Raw genomic sequence first — 14747 nt, forward strand, 5'->3', positions numbered from 1 at the left:
CGGATTGTTTACTCGTTCTCTTGAGTGTTTAACATTTATGTAAAGTTGGTTGAACATTGGGGTGCTGGCAGGGTTCGAAGAAAATGCAACCCAATACTCAAACATCTCTTATTTTGAGATATGTACCAAAGTTACATGCCGGGCAATTGGGCTGACCTTTGAAGATTCGTTAATATGAAAATTTTAGTTCACTGTTACAGTCACAAATTGCATACAGCACCTACTATTTAATTATTGTGTATGACAGCAATATATTCAAGAGCTAAATGCCGATGTCGAGGTCTGCTCGCAACGAAAGGGTTTGAAGAAATAATTTGTGTCATTTTGCTATTCCTCCACTGAAGGAGAGAACACTACGTTGGTTCATTAAACGGTCCATGGTTTGGGAGGTTATGTGGGCTAGTCGCACTTGTGGTACTTACTCAAGTGAGGTAATAATGCTGTCTTCGCTTGAGGTGAAGTGAAGTTCAGTGCCATTTTTAAGTCAGATCAAATATGCAGATTCGTTCGACTGTAGGAGGTTTCTCAAGGGGCATTTATATTGAAAGGGACCCTTGCAACAAAGCCATATTCATGGCCCATCCCGTTGAAAGTGGCAAAATGATAGAGCCAGAATCAGCTCCCCCCCAGAGACCACTAGCTTCATAAACGTTGACAACCCGACAAGCGAGATGATGGTTTAAGCTCTGAGCCACTCCACCACTGATATTGAAAAATGCCCAGCATTTGTCTAATCAGTGCAATTTGATCTCAATGGCCTGTTGCACAGACATCATATTCAACTCTGAATTCTTTGCAACAGAGGCGCAGGTTGAAGGCAATCTGTGCTACACTCAGCAGTGGATTTATGAAGAATACCTCTTCATCAAAGTACTATTAGGTAGAATTAAACTGCAGCGTTCATTAAAATGTAAGAGATTTCACTGTAAACGGTATCATTTGTGTTAAGTTATTGGAAATCGCATGTAGAGTCAACTCTCTGTCAGGGGTAAATGGGAGGGAGGAGCAGCCCAGATTTAACAAAAACACGGATAACGCAAAACATACGATAATTGAAACCCATATTCATTGTTCCCCTGTGTTTGTGTGGACATGTTTGTGGTCATGTGGGCACGGAGTCAACAGTAAGGAGCAACTAATAATGAAGCATATTCTCATGTATATATTTAATTAATTGGTTAATTAGCCACCCGGATAATCCACCCATGGATAATTGTCGTTAACTAGTAACCATCGGGCGGGCTTTCCTCACATTCTAGCGGCATAAGTGTCATACTCCATGGGAGGCAAATTACGAAACCAATTTACAATTTGAGTGAAACAATCAATCTCTTCACTGTAATTTATGGGGGCCCAAATAAAAAAAACAAGCATTAATTTATTCGTTTGCCGCTTTCTACATAGGCATGGCCTCGCCAGCATACATACAACAATTACGCTTTCGTGCCCTTCTTCAAAAATATTAGATTTACACCAGCCACTTAACCACGACTCCCTGCATTGCATATTGCTCACTTGGTGAGCATATTGACGAGCTGGAATGCATCACACCAAACAGTTGCAGTGTACACATTTAAGCTCACAGCAGCTGCATTTGAAGCGACAAGACCACCTCTTTCTACCTGCCACCTTATCAGTGACAAAACGCTCTCCTGGTGATGCACGTGGCAGCAGCGGTATACATAAGCAGGAGGTTAGAGGCCTCCACCCACTCACGGCGAGACTATCACATTGTCTGCCGAAAGAGCGATCCTCTCAGCAGCCATGCGAAGGAAACGTAAAGGCAGCCTGTGCTGCCTTGGCTGAGCGACAGTGATGTATTCCAGCTCTGAATATGATGGCGGCCCCCCACTCTACCATCAACCTCTCAATCAAATGTGTATTGGCACTGGCTGCCCAAACTGAATGTGTTGTATGCTAGACAGAGGGGGGGGGGATATATGATGTATACACGGTCCTTCCTATTTGATGCTGCAATATATAGCAAAGCCGACTTTCGAAAAAAGTCTGCATTATAAATACAGATGATGATAAAAGAGATTTAACTTCTTAAAATATATAAAGAGTCCTGAGTCACGAATAATCATGCTGTGGGGATTAGAAGTAGGGAAGTAGTTAAAGATATGCAATGTGAACCCGGTGACCTCAGTTTTATTTCCAGCCACGGCTAGCGTAAGTGGCCAGTGAGATGTTAACCGGTTCTGGGAGTCCCCTTCACCAGCTCGTACTAACCAGCAGCGGTAATTATGGTCAAACAACCCGCATGGCCATCACAGTGCAGAGATGCCTTCATCCGATAGTGGCTTGACAAAGAGCTGTATGTATGACGAAAGAAAAAGTCACATTTATTTATTATTCTTATCATTAATCATGCTGCAAGAGCATCATTTATTCATTGAAACAACAGTGCGAGGAGAAGACATTCACAAAATAAATAAATCAGTATACAGCACATTCCCACAGCCAAATTTGAGCCATAGAGTCAGTGCAAATATCATGAGTTTTTTTTACTTGCAGTCCTGGAATTTTCATACAAATCTGTGAGTTCTGTGAATGACATATATATATATCTGCGCAAGTAAATCAAACATCACAATAGGTAAAGAAGGGTCCCTTCAAAAACATGTAGATCTAAACTTGTAAATACATACATAGGTCGTGCATCAGACTGTCTGATACAAGTTTGAAGCTTCTTCATGAGAAAAAAGACTTGAAAGTTATGGAAAGACATACCACCAAAGTGCTGGCATGACATTTCTTTGATTGACAACTCATCGCAGTGTACTGGAGTGGCATCACAGAAATGTCATTCGGGTGTTAAAATGCCAAGTTTGGCCATAAAACCTATTTTTTTTGTTCGCATGAACGAATTTCCAAAATGGCCAAATGAGGACAGACAATAATGTAAAAAAGTCATTTTGTTGCATCACATCGGATCATGGGTATGCATTTATGCATCGACGAATATTGATTATTAAGCTCAAAGTACATGCATTCAATTTCATATATGTCAGAATTCATGTTTTTAGATTTGCATACGTTGCCTATAAATGTGTTCATGCCAACCTTTCAGCCACTGGAGGTGCTACCATATGCCACGCGTATTGCATAGAAAAAGATAGAGACAATACATTGACATTGGGAGTACATTTTTCAACACTAATGACCAAAAAAATTTCGCAGATTAATTAAATCTCTCCGTGTGAAAATTCAATCCAGTTAACATATTTCTTGGTTGACTGATATTTGTTTATTTGAATCGTGTCTTCATGCAATGCTAATGTACTAAACACATTGCTTGGTTAACTTACTATGGACATAACTTGTATTCTGAATTTCACTGTAAATATAGTTACGAATCATTACATCACGAGGACATTGGAAAGGGCGTCAGCTGACTTTGTCAAAATGCAAAAAAGCAGCTTTCGCACAATGAAAATGGCTCCTGTTTTGGCGAACACTTTTGGCGAAGGAAATTGACTGCAAAATGTTACTGTGGGGTCGGGGCAACACCAGTAACCTCTTACAATGGAACATTGGAAAAATATGTATCTTTCAAGAAAAAAAAACACGCATTTCTTTCATGGTATAACCCTTGGACAGCAAGCGTGTCATTGGCACATCTTGCACTGGTAAGAACCTCCTGGTTCCACCAGCCCACAGGGGATTATTGTGTCCGTCCGTCGTGCATCCAAAAATGGGAGGGGTGGGGCTGGGTGGAGAGGGAAGGGTGGGAAAGGGCTGGGTGGGGAGGGAGGGTCTGGGTGGGGAGGGGAGGGTGGGGAGGGGCTGGGTGGGGAGGGTGGGGCTGGGCGGGGAGGGTGGGGAGGGGCTGGGTGGGGAGGGTGGGGCTGGGTGGGGGGTGGGAGGGGTGGGGCTGGGTGGGGAGGGACTGGTCACCCCGTGGTGCCCTTATAAAACTCAACGTTTAACCTTCTCACGCTGGCATGTGCCCACCCTCACAGTCGGACATATTTGCGGAATACACCACACCGCCGTTGACCCTGGCCAATGACCGAGCAACCCAACGTTCCTACCAGCTCCCTCCACAGGAATGTGTTTAATCCTGGTTAAATTGTAGATGGTCCCAATTAAAGCTCTCAACATGAGCAATACAAAAGCAATAACTTGGAGAATTAAGGATAGTTTTTATTATTTGTGGTTTGAACAATCAGTGTAAATACAATATTAATTAACGGAGTATGTCTTAATTTGACAATGTTTTTCAAATTGTAATAAACACCATGTGTAATATATAACCTTATACACTGTTAAGTTATTAACAGAACCTCATTTTGCAATACTTTTTTTCTGATTTACTTTGTCTTTTCCCTGCAAATGTATGCCCGATTGTGCTATCAGCATCTCATCACGAGACAAAGAATACATTCAGAAGTCTCTCAGAGCAGTGCATAATCCCACGTCAGAAAACCGTTTTTGAGAGGGGATACCTCTTCAAGAAACCTTTTATCCACACTGGAAGAGAGCACGTCCCCCACGTGCCCCTGCCACGGAAAAAAATGTTCGGCCGCATGACAGACAAACAGATTATTTTATTTGTCAGAGCTGATATTTAGGTAAACTGAGTGCAAAAAACAACTGATTTCATGTGATCGTATTTTACTGCAAACATTGGTGGCAGGACTGCGACCATGAAGTCAAAACACTTGAGAACCCGATGTAATTATGTGATGCTGCCAAGATTTAAACCCCGAATCGCAGCAGTGCCAGCGCTCTGACCTCCGAGCCACCCGGCCACCTCATCACATGTGTCAGCGAGTTTCCAGAAGTCATTTTAGGTTCGTATCAACAACCTATAACACGGTAAATGAACACCGTTACTGGAAGACTCCCTGAGCCCCCATTAAAAACAGAAGGGGCGATACTAAAATTGTAGCTATGATAGCAACAAAGGGTAAGGGAAAGGACAGTATTCTCACAAGAAGCATACTGCCTCTGGGAGCAGTAAATAATTGATCCATTTTCCTTTTGGCCACTTACTTCTGTGCAGATGTCTAAATGGCTTAAACTGCCCAGATTAATGTGAACACTGTTATAACAATGCAATTCATACAAAGCATAAATAAACTTTCCATGCTGCATTAAAAAAAATATGTGCACGCACAATGATATCTCAGCCATATCAAGATAAATGGGGCAATATATTAAATTCAAGACCAATTACAGAATGATACCACCACACAATTGCAAACCTGTGAACATTTTCCAACCTAATTTATTTCATTGCTTAAACAACACCAAGCCACTTCAAAGCAATGATCATAGTCCAGAAACGGAACGTATTTTTCCGAATAAATTTCACTCAAAATATTAAATAAATAAAATAAAAACCCGCAATCACCAGCAGCTCCTGCAAGCGCCTTCACTCATCCTCTCATCTCAGGCACATGGCTCGCAGGCTCAGTGCCGGGCGCAAGCAGACCGGCCTCCCCTGGGCAGCTTTATGGCACGCGCAGCAAGCGAGCGGCTAAAAATAACTCGAGCAGCCAGGAAGCCGCGTGCGTGCAGACCAAACGTGCAGCGAGCGCGGCGTGCAACTCGTGCAGGAGGACGCCCGCTGGCTGGCTGGCTTACTATATTCTTAGGTTTTTTTCGGTAAAGTCACGTCGGTAAAAATTTTAAATTAATAAAAGTAAAATAAAAATAAAATAAAAATCACGACGTTTCGGAGGCAACACAAGCTTCCGTCTTCAGGTGGAACCGTCACAGCACGATAGCTGTATCTCACTTGATACAGCTATCGAAAGCTTCAAATCTAGAATGGCTGCCTTACCTCCAGCGCCACGCCGCGGTGCTCGGTCCGGAGCATCGCAGCACCGAACGGACCAGTGGAGATGAGAAAAATGCCCCATATAGTTCTTACGGTAACAAACATCATGTAGAAGGATTCCTGCACGAGTGGATTTAAGTTTAGAGAAAATTCTGCACGTAATGTTTGCTGCGGATGCAAAAGCCAACGCTTCTGATGGGCTCCGTTCCGTGGCTTGACGGCGTTTTCTAGTTCACGTTGCCAATTACACGAGGAGATCGGCGAGAGTGGCTGGCCGCATTTCGGGCACTCACCAGGTCACTGCAGTAGCCGTACCACCACTGGCCCACTCACCAAACCTCGACATGCACATATAAACCTTGCCAATCAACTCCCTCCCCCTCCACCACCCCCCATACGAAAAAAGACGGCCGTGTTTTTATCGCGGGGTCGCCACGCCACGATCGCCTGCCTGTGCGGCTCAAATTAAGGGCCGGCTCGTAGGAGACACCCTGATAGCTCAGGGATTGCACACTACAGCTGTGCTCGTGCGCTGGTGCGGCGACAGAGGCTGGGACGACGCCTCTCCTGCATACAGCAGCAGCGCTCGCTGCCATGCTAATTGGCTCTATTTTAGGAACGCTCCGTGAGTAGACTCAGAAAAGGCTTTACACGGGAGCAGAATGATAATAAATCAATCAGCGGCTGATTAATGTCTCAATCGCAAGTGTAATTTCACATTGCTTCTGCAATCGTCCTGTTTCGTTTGCATGGACATATATTTCAGGGAAGGTAGAAATGTCTTAATTTGTCCTCTTTAATTATGCCTGGATTTCATTTTGAGTTAATTTTACGTGGTTAAAAGTCGAAGCAAAACAGCAGATTTCAAGACGGAAGTGTTGCATTTTAATTTATAATTGTAAAATATAAGACTCGAAAAGGTACTTAAGCAAACTTGATAATTAGGGATACTTTAGATTATATTTTCCTGCAAGCGGTCATAATATAATACAGTATTTTGTTCAGTTCATAATACACGAGTTTATTTTTAAGATGCCTATGACCAAAGCAGCAGCAAAGTATAGGACATGAATGGGTGACCACCAAGCATCAAGAAACAGGTGGTCAAGACTGCTGTAAGCTTATGTTGTCAGCAGAAGGCAGTGCATCACAATCAATTGGTGAAGTGTGGTCAAATAACCACAGTTTACAATCATAAAAAAAAGTAAACATGTAACTACAATCCAAATTTATCAGCTACAGATCTTTTAACAAGCAACACTTATAAATGTTCACATAGAGATAAATAATGCCGTTTATTAATCAAACAATTGCCATGGATAATACATATTTAATCACGTTAATTTAATTTTGTATTGATTATATCCTAAAGGTGTCCGTCTTAAAACTGAAAACAAAATGATGGCAACCAGCTCTAATTAAACTAAATCCCATTCCGGCATAATTGGTGGTAACATATTCAATAAAGTAATCCAGAGCTAACACCAAATACTCTTCTCTGCTTTTTGCATTTCAATTCTGCACCAATTTCTATTATAACAGGATTTATTTTTTTGCATTACTTACAAACTCAATCTTTTTCAACAAACGAGGATGAACCAAAAATAGCAATGTTACTGACAGATAGATTGATGTGCATAGCAACAGCAACATCAATGCAACTATTGCGACATCACTCCCCCGTGACAGAACCAACAGAACTCAAAGCGCCAATCAGGCCATGCCGTATAACACAACCAAAATTGTAACACGACATAGAAATTGTTCACGCAAAATCCAATTAGGCAATATTGGCACATCCGCAAATTCACTGCTTTTGTCTGTCAATCATTTACCAGTGGTTATCCAGTCAGCTCCTCGCGTTTTGGAAACCAAGTGACGTGGGTTGCTGTTGCCACCACGTTTTGCGAAGAAGCTGCCTCGTCTACAGCAATTCTCCAGTGCTTCCAAACGCTGCCCTTTGGATGTGTGCATGAGTGCATGTGCACGCACGTGTGCGTTGGTGCACACGTGCGCGCGAATGCGTGTGTGGGCATGTATGCGTGTGAACACGTATGGGTTTGGTTTGTTGTCCTCCCCCGCACCTTCGATTAGCACGTTTGGCTTCGTAGGGCGCAAAAGAAGTTCAACATGTATACGTATGTGCGTATTTGTGCGGTGATGCTGCACGCCTGCAATCCAGCACGATGGATGCCGCGAGGGATGGTGGATCACACACATATTGCGAAACTCCTTTCCCAAGGGAGTCATAATAACATCCCATAGTTTGCCAGGAGAAGCCAGTACAGCAAGTGGACTATTCTCCATCTGCATGGGGAAAGAGTGTTGCTCCCTCGCAAGTGGGTTTTCTTTGGATACTCAGGTTACTTGCCACTTGCATAAACACTCATTCATTGGCTGAAAACAGCTTTGAAAAATTCCAATGCAGCAGGACCCTCGTGAAAAAAAAGAGTCATTGGACTCAGCATGTCTTTCCAAAATAAATAAAAGTATTCATTGTTATATGTCCGTGTGCGCATGTGTTTGTGTGTACGCAAGTGTGTATGTGAGCCAGTATGCATGCGAGCCTGTGCGCATGTGTGCATGTGCAACTCGTTTGGACATGACGGCTGATAGCAAGAGCATCTGCGTCGCCGAACAACGGCCTCAATTGATGCACCCTATTTTAATGCCCTGTGCCACAATTAGGTATTTTGTCAGCTGCTGCCGTAACTTGTGCAGTGTAACGCACTTCAGGGACAGCAGCGTGTCTCTTAGTTTTATCATTCCACTGCTGGCTGGATGCTTCCCCACACCATGTTGATTGTGAAGGTTTGTTTGACTAAACTTTAACAGGTGGGTCAGTGCGGGTTGGTGAATTGGGGAAGGGTGGGAGGGGGCAAGACCAGTTCATCTCTCACCCGCCAATGATGTTAGCCATGGGGTTGTCACGCAACCCCACAGCCGCACGTACTGTGTAAAATACTTGTTTTATAGGAGGAAAATGGTGCTCTACAATATCGCCAAAGCTCATTATGCAGTAGACACCCTCATTTAAATCTGAGTGCTAGATGAAAATTGACAACGTCAAATTGAGTACCGAGAACTTACCTTGCCAGTAAAACCATGGCACATGTTGATTACCAAGTAATCCGTCCAAGTGCTCAAATTCCATTCAAACAACTTGCAATGGGTTAAGGATCTTATATTGCACCTTTACTAGAAAGAAAAAAACAGCTGGCTATTTGTAGCTGCGGCATCACCACATCAAATGGAAGGCACACTACCAGCCCAAGAGCTTAACGACTCACTGTACCTAGTAACTGTCAACTGCACACAGGGCTATCAGATATCATATTCACATTCCGACCATACCGCATACAATGTGGCACGAGCCATATAAAATAACTCAGGATTTGAAAAGAAAAAGGTCAATAGTGTTAATGAGACGTAAAACAGCACAAAGTCACAAAAAAATGCCCTTTTATGCATTGCTTGCGTGTCATCAAATCAAGCGAGATGCACCCAATCGTGTCAGATATTGGAAGTTAAGCAGGTTTGAATCTACTAATGTGTTTGGATGCGCCACTGTGGATCTACGTGTTGGACAGCAGCGGGCTGTAAAACCATTGTCGTGCTGCAATTCCACATTCACACATCCATGCTTCCCCATCTTCATTAAACCGGACTGAATCAGTGTGATGCAGTTTGGTAAAATAACCTCCACGACCAACATGGTATGGGGAGGCCCCTCACCCAGTAGCGGATACTTAAGATGGCCAGGGTGACTGTGTTGTACTCTGGGCCATCATGGTGGTAGTTGTTGGCAGGCGGATGTATAAATTTCGATTTAAAGCTTTCGTGACTGCAGGGATTCATATTCTTGGTTCTTTCGATAAAGTCACGTAGAAGGGAAATAATAAAATAATAAAAAAATAAAACATAATAAAAAATAGGCTGATGTATAGTTTGGTGAAGTACGGTACTCGGCAATTCTTGTAAATGGACACAGGACTTTCCACCATTTCTATTTTTGTTTAGTTTGCTCCTATAATCCAATGGGGATGCGTGGGCAAGCCATTCATTAAGCCGAGTACGGAAAGCTGGAAATAAAGATCAATTAGCCACTTCAGCTGCCAGCGCTTGCGGCGCCTAACATCATTTCTCGCATATTTGTACATTTTAAGAGAAAAAAAACATCACAGCAACCTCCTGGCGCTGGCTCCAGCTCAGTAGACAAGAAGATATGTCACAAAAAGCAATACACGATGGAGCCCATAGGCAGCGTCTGCATGGCTGAATATTTATTTTTTGGAAACCAAATTAGAGTCAATGGGAGCTATTTTAACAATTCAATAAGGCAGCATCCTTCCAATGACAATGCTTTTTCAATAACATTTCCACTGCACAGAATTTCCAGCATTTTTTCACTTTACAGTAGAGTGAGAAGGGAAAAAAAACACCAATGACTGTGGCACTCTGGTTCAGAAATGCAAATCAAATTTTGGTAAATTCTAAACCGTGTAGCACAGAATGCAACAATTCCATTGTAGTCCAGACTTAACCAAGACCAGGTTCTGTGCAATATTAAGCCTGCAGTACGTGTGTATTGCATCTTTAGAATAACTCAGCATAATTGTTACTATGTAATGTGCAAGTCGATCAAGCTGAATAATAAGTGTTGAAATATACGGCCTCCAGCAACAGCAACAACGGTTATGCTTCATCATCTGGAAATGCATCCAATGCACAGTAAATGTGAATTAACCTTTTGTATCTCTGCAGCCAGTGCTGAACTCCAGGTCGTGTGGGCCACGCACAATTTCACAACCAATCTTTACTATTCACCTGTAAATGTTTACTTGCATGCATGCATGTTTTTTTTTTATTGCCACGGGAAGACTGCGTTTGACCGGTGAGGTCTAAAATCCCCATCCTTTAATTACGCACATCAATTATGGCATTTCCTCACATTAATAATGAATGCATTTTATTTTCTGCAATCAAATTTATGCGCAGGTGATGGAAGGTGATAGATAAATAAGTACATAGCACTTTCACAGCCAAAGGATATAAAATACAACTGATGAGCTGTGATACACACAGCGCTGCATATTTGAAATTACATGAATAAATGATCAGTGAGGCCCTCATCTAGTCTAACTTAACAGAGATGCAGATTTTCGGGGTAGATTTTTTACGTTAAAATCAGAATAAAACATCCTTACCGAATACAAGAACTCTGCACAGGCGCGAATTCCTTCTTGTAAATGAAATCAACACATCCAAGCCTTGACCACCAGCTAGGAAAAAGCAAACAAGCGTAATGAATAAGCTATTTAAAAATGTCAAACCTCAGCGTGACATGCAGCAATCAACCATGCGTGCAAAATATGTTTGCAATGGCACAAAAGGTTAAACAAAACCAACAATTTGAAGAAAACATGCAGCCACAATTCACAGCACTGGACATGTCACAATCCATGACAATGCAGATGCCACAAGTGGCCACAACCAATGCTAATGAAGGTGCCATAATGGAGATGAAAGAGGCCGTGCAAATATTGGTGGCAGGTCAAAATATTGCTCACGCTACTGTACGTAGCAAAAATTGTTGCAATGACGTACTGAAATAGCACTGAAGAGCCATAACCCATTGCAATTAAGGTTCCACCAGCCGTGCTGACACCTGAATTTAACAAGTCATAGCAATTAAAAGCTTATGTACACATGTGCACATATTAACTGACCAATACTTCACCATGCTGCTAAGCGCAGTTTGTGAAGACAGGGATAGTACTGTACTTTAAAGGCATTAGAGAAAAGTGAAATTGATTTAGCTACACTCCCCCTCTGCGGTTGAACGTGTACCCACGCCACAGCCTCTAACACCTGAGTTGTACATAGTGGTCCACCATCCAATCACTCTACAGTCTCATCCCTGCTTAGCTTTCGAGATATGACGAGTTGGGGTGTATCGATTGTCACGGGAGAAAATATCATCAAAACCCACTGTAATGTAGGTGCCGTAAATGAAATTTAAATTCTAATGGCAGTGCAAAAAATATAGTCCATTGCAAAGGTGGTGCCACAAAGCCACTGAGCAATGAATGTGCCACAATCCAGAGCAATGTAAATTTCACAAGCCATCCCAGTACAATGAAAATGTCACAAGCCATGGTAGTGAATGTGCCAAAATGATAATGAAGATAACACAGGGCAGTGGCAATTATGATGCCACAACCCACTGGAAATGTCACAGACCACATAAATTAAGGTGACACTCAAGTTGCACCAATCATCATGCATCGCTTACCTGGACAAAAAAAAATCAGTCTTGCTCTACTGCTGCGCTTGAGGCTTCCTTCTGCCGTGGCTCGTGGTTGTGCTGCTGCCGATTGTTGCTGCTGCAATTGTTGTGGTGATTGAAACTGTTGTTGTGGTTGACCAACACCGCTATCGTGGCCGCTCACCCACCCCAACCGCCGCGGCTGTCGATTTCAGAGGAGGAGCCCAGCCTGCACGCGGACACCACCAACCCAAACAACTCGCAATGGCAAGTCAAGCGTCGTCGTGGTGCTGTTGGTGGCCACGACGCGACACCAGCGCCGATGCGTCGCTGCTTCTTCTTCTGCTCCTCCTCCTCCCAGTCGGCGCTGTCACCATCGTCGTCAAAATCACCATCGTAGTAATTGTGCAGCAATAAACCAGCCCACCCCTCGTCACCTCACCACAAACCACCCACCCAACCTTACTCACCTACTAACCCCCTCCTCGCTGCTGGCTCTGCGTTACATAAGCCACCCCACCATCACCACCACCCCACTTTTACACGCAGCTCAGCCCGGCCACTCCAATCATTAATTGCCCCGCCATCCCTGCTGTCCACGGCTCTCTCTCTCTCCTGCTCGCTGCCTGCACTCCTCCACCCTCCCTCCCCCTCCTCTCCTCCACGGGGTCTCCTCCCTGGCTGTCTCCCCGCCGATTGCCCTGCTCAGCCCAGGTGGTGACCGGCGGCCCAAATGCCTCTCTCTGCTCGTGGGGTCGCCGGTTCAGCCGGCGGCGGTGGCAGCAACGGCGCACCAAGTGGCCCGGCGTGACGTCACCCGCGCCGATTGACAAACAAACCCCCGCTGCGGTGACGTCAGACGCCGCTCCGGTCGCGAGAGCCGTTTACAAGTTTTTGACGTCACGAGCGTTAGGACTGGCGTTCCGGAACGGTGCGGTGACGTCGCCGCAGCGAGAGGGGTTGTTCGAGCGTGTGGCGATGACGTCATAGTTGCGATGCGCGCGACGCCTTCGACGTCATGTAACGCAGATATTATTCCTTGTAAAAGATTTCAGTTTGGCGTTTTAACATCTTAACACCTGTTTTGTTGCCAGAAAAACAGGGGGAAAAAACCTGTTGAGTGGACCTCTGGTGAGGAAATCGATTCCATTACTATCGATTGCCCTGCTGTGAGTGACAATTTGATTGCCACGATTTATTTCAAGTCGATTGAAAAATGGTTTTCCCTGAGATTCAGGGTAAAAGGAACGGAAGTAATATGTTAAAATAAGAGAGAGACAGAGAGAACAAACGATAAACAATACAAACGAGAAAGCACGCGCACGACACAAAGAGACTCGATTATTGATTCAATTCTCGACCCAGATCAACCGTGGCAATTCAGTGAATTAATGAGATCGTGGTCGCATTCAAAGAAGCAATAACAATTTATACTTTTCAAACAACACCAGCAGCAAACACGCACGATAAATAAGGTGTCAAATGCCCTCGGCAGTTCCTGAAGAAGCGTATTCCAGTAAACACGCCAAGGTTGGGTCAACGTTGGCACCAACGTTATAATGTGGTTGGAAAACCATTTAATTGGCCCAACGTTTGCCCAACCTTGGCGTGCTCACTGGGATGTGGGTTACTCTTGGCTATCGCGTGAGCTGGCGTCGCTAAAATTCTGGGTATCAGACGCACACAATGGGTTCACAATCGCCGTGCAGTCGATAGTCCCAGCGCCGCCGTCATCGATGGCTGCATAAAACCCACACCTGCCAACCCCTTATCAGCGCCTACCTTACTAGACCAATTCAGACATTATTGGTCACCCCTTGGCCTTTTAAATCTCAACGTTCATCCTACAAAGTCCCATCACAAGGGAGAAACACAAACAAACAGACAAAAAATATATAATTCCTCGTCACAGCCATCTCCTAGACACACTTAAGCGGTTGTGCTTTTGCTACGTTGTCCCCACCTGAAGAAGGACGCTTGTGTTGCGCCCGAAAAGTCGTGATTGAATTTAATTGTTTCCATTTATTTTATTTAAATTTTTACCTACGTGACTTTATCGAAAAAAACAGAGTATAAAAAAATATGTTGCCCGTATTGAAACGGCTGTACGCCGTATGGACCTGAAACCTCAATTTCCCTGTACAAGTGGAGTGGATTCTTCAGACGCCGTAGACGGATAGTTGAGGCAAGACTTATTTATTATAAAACCAACCTGTTAACACAACACCTTATAATAGAAAGGGTAACGGCCCTTCCACCCGCTAGCTAAGGGGATACAATTCCCCACGGAACTCGCCCTCTTCCTAAGCTAGGGTCATGGGCTAGTCTGACCTGACCGCGCCAAGGTGCAGGTCTCGACCACTGGTTGCACGGACCCGGCCCTGACAAGGACTGCGGGCTCCGAGGCTCCAGGGTCACGCCACTGGCTCAGTCTGCCCGGCCCTGACAAGGACTGCGGGTCAGACGAGTCCAGGGTCCGAGGCTGGCCAGCCTTCTGTCTTCACTGGTTCTTTCAGTCTTCGCTGGCAGCACTGCCCAGATCCTCTCGGGCTCCTGCCTTTTATACATCTCCCCACCGAGGGGCGGGGTTCTGTGGGATCCCAGGACACCCGCAGCCCCCACCCGTTGGGAGGGGCGCGGGGGATCCAAACACCCCACAGCCCCCTCCCCCCGGGAGGGGCCCCGGGG

At 44.5% G+C, this 14747-nt stretch overlaps 1 protein-coding gene across 4 annotated transcripts in view; it reads right to left on the reverse strand.

Annotated features, from left to right (window-relative positions):
- LOC144934503 (R3H domain-containing protein 1-like) overlaps positions 1 to 12898 on the reverse strand; it is a 60709-nt gene extending 47811 nt beyond the window's left edge. For all 4 annotated transcript variants that reach the window (XM_078860336.1, XM_078860334.1, XM_078860335.1 and 1 more), the window contains exons 1-2: positions 12087 to 12898; positions 10999 to 11073 (exon numbers count right to left, since the gene is read on the reverse strand). The gene's annotated coding sequence lies outside the window, so the exon portion shown is untranslated. The remainder of the gene's footprint in view (positions 1 to 10998; positions 11074 to 12086) is intronic.
- Positions 12899 to 14747: the final 1849 nt, after the last annotated feature.

This window comes from Lampetra fluviatilis, chromosome 10 (assembly GCF_964198595.1).
Source record: "Lampetra fluviatilis chromosome 10, kcLamFluv1.1, whole genome shotgun sequence".
In the NCBI taxonomy this organism is placed as follows: Eukaryota; Metazoa; Chordata; class Hyperoartia; order Petromyzontiformes; family Petromyzontidae; genus Lampetra; species Lampetra fluviatilis.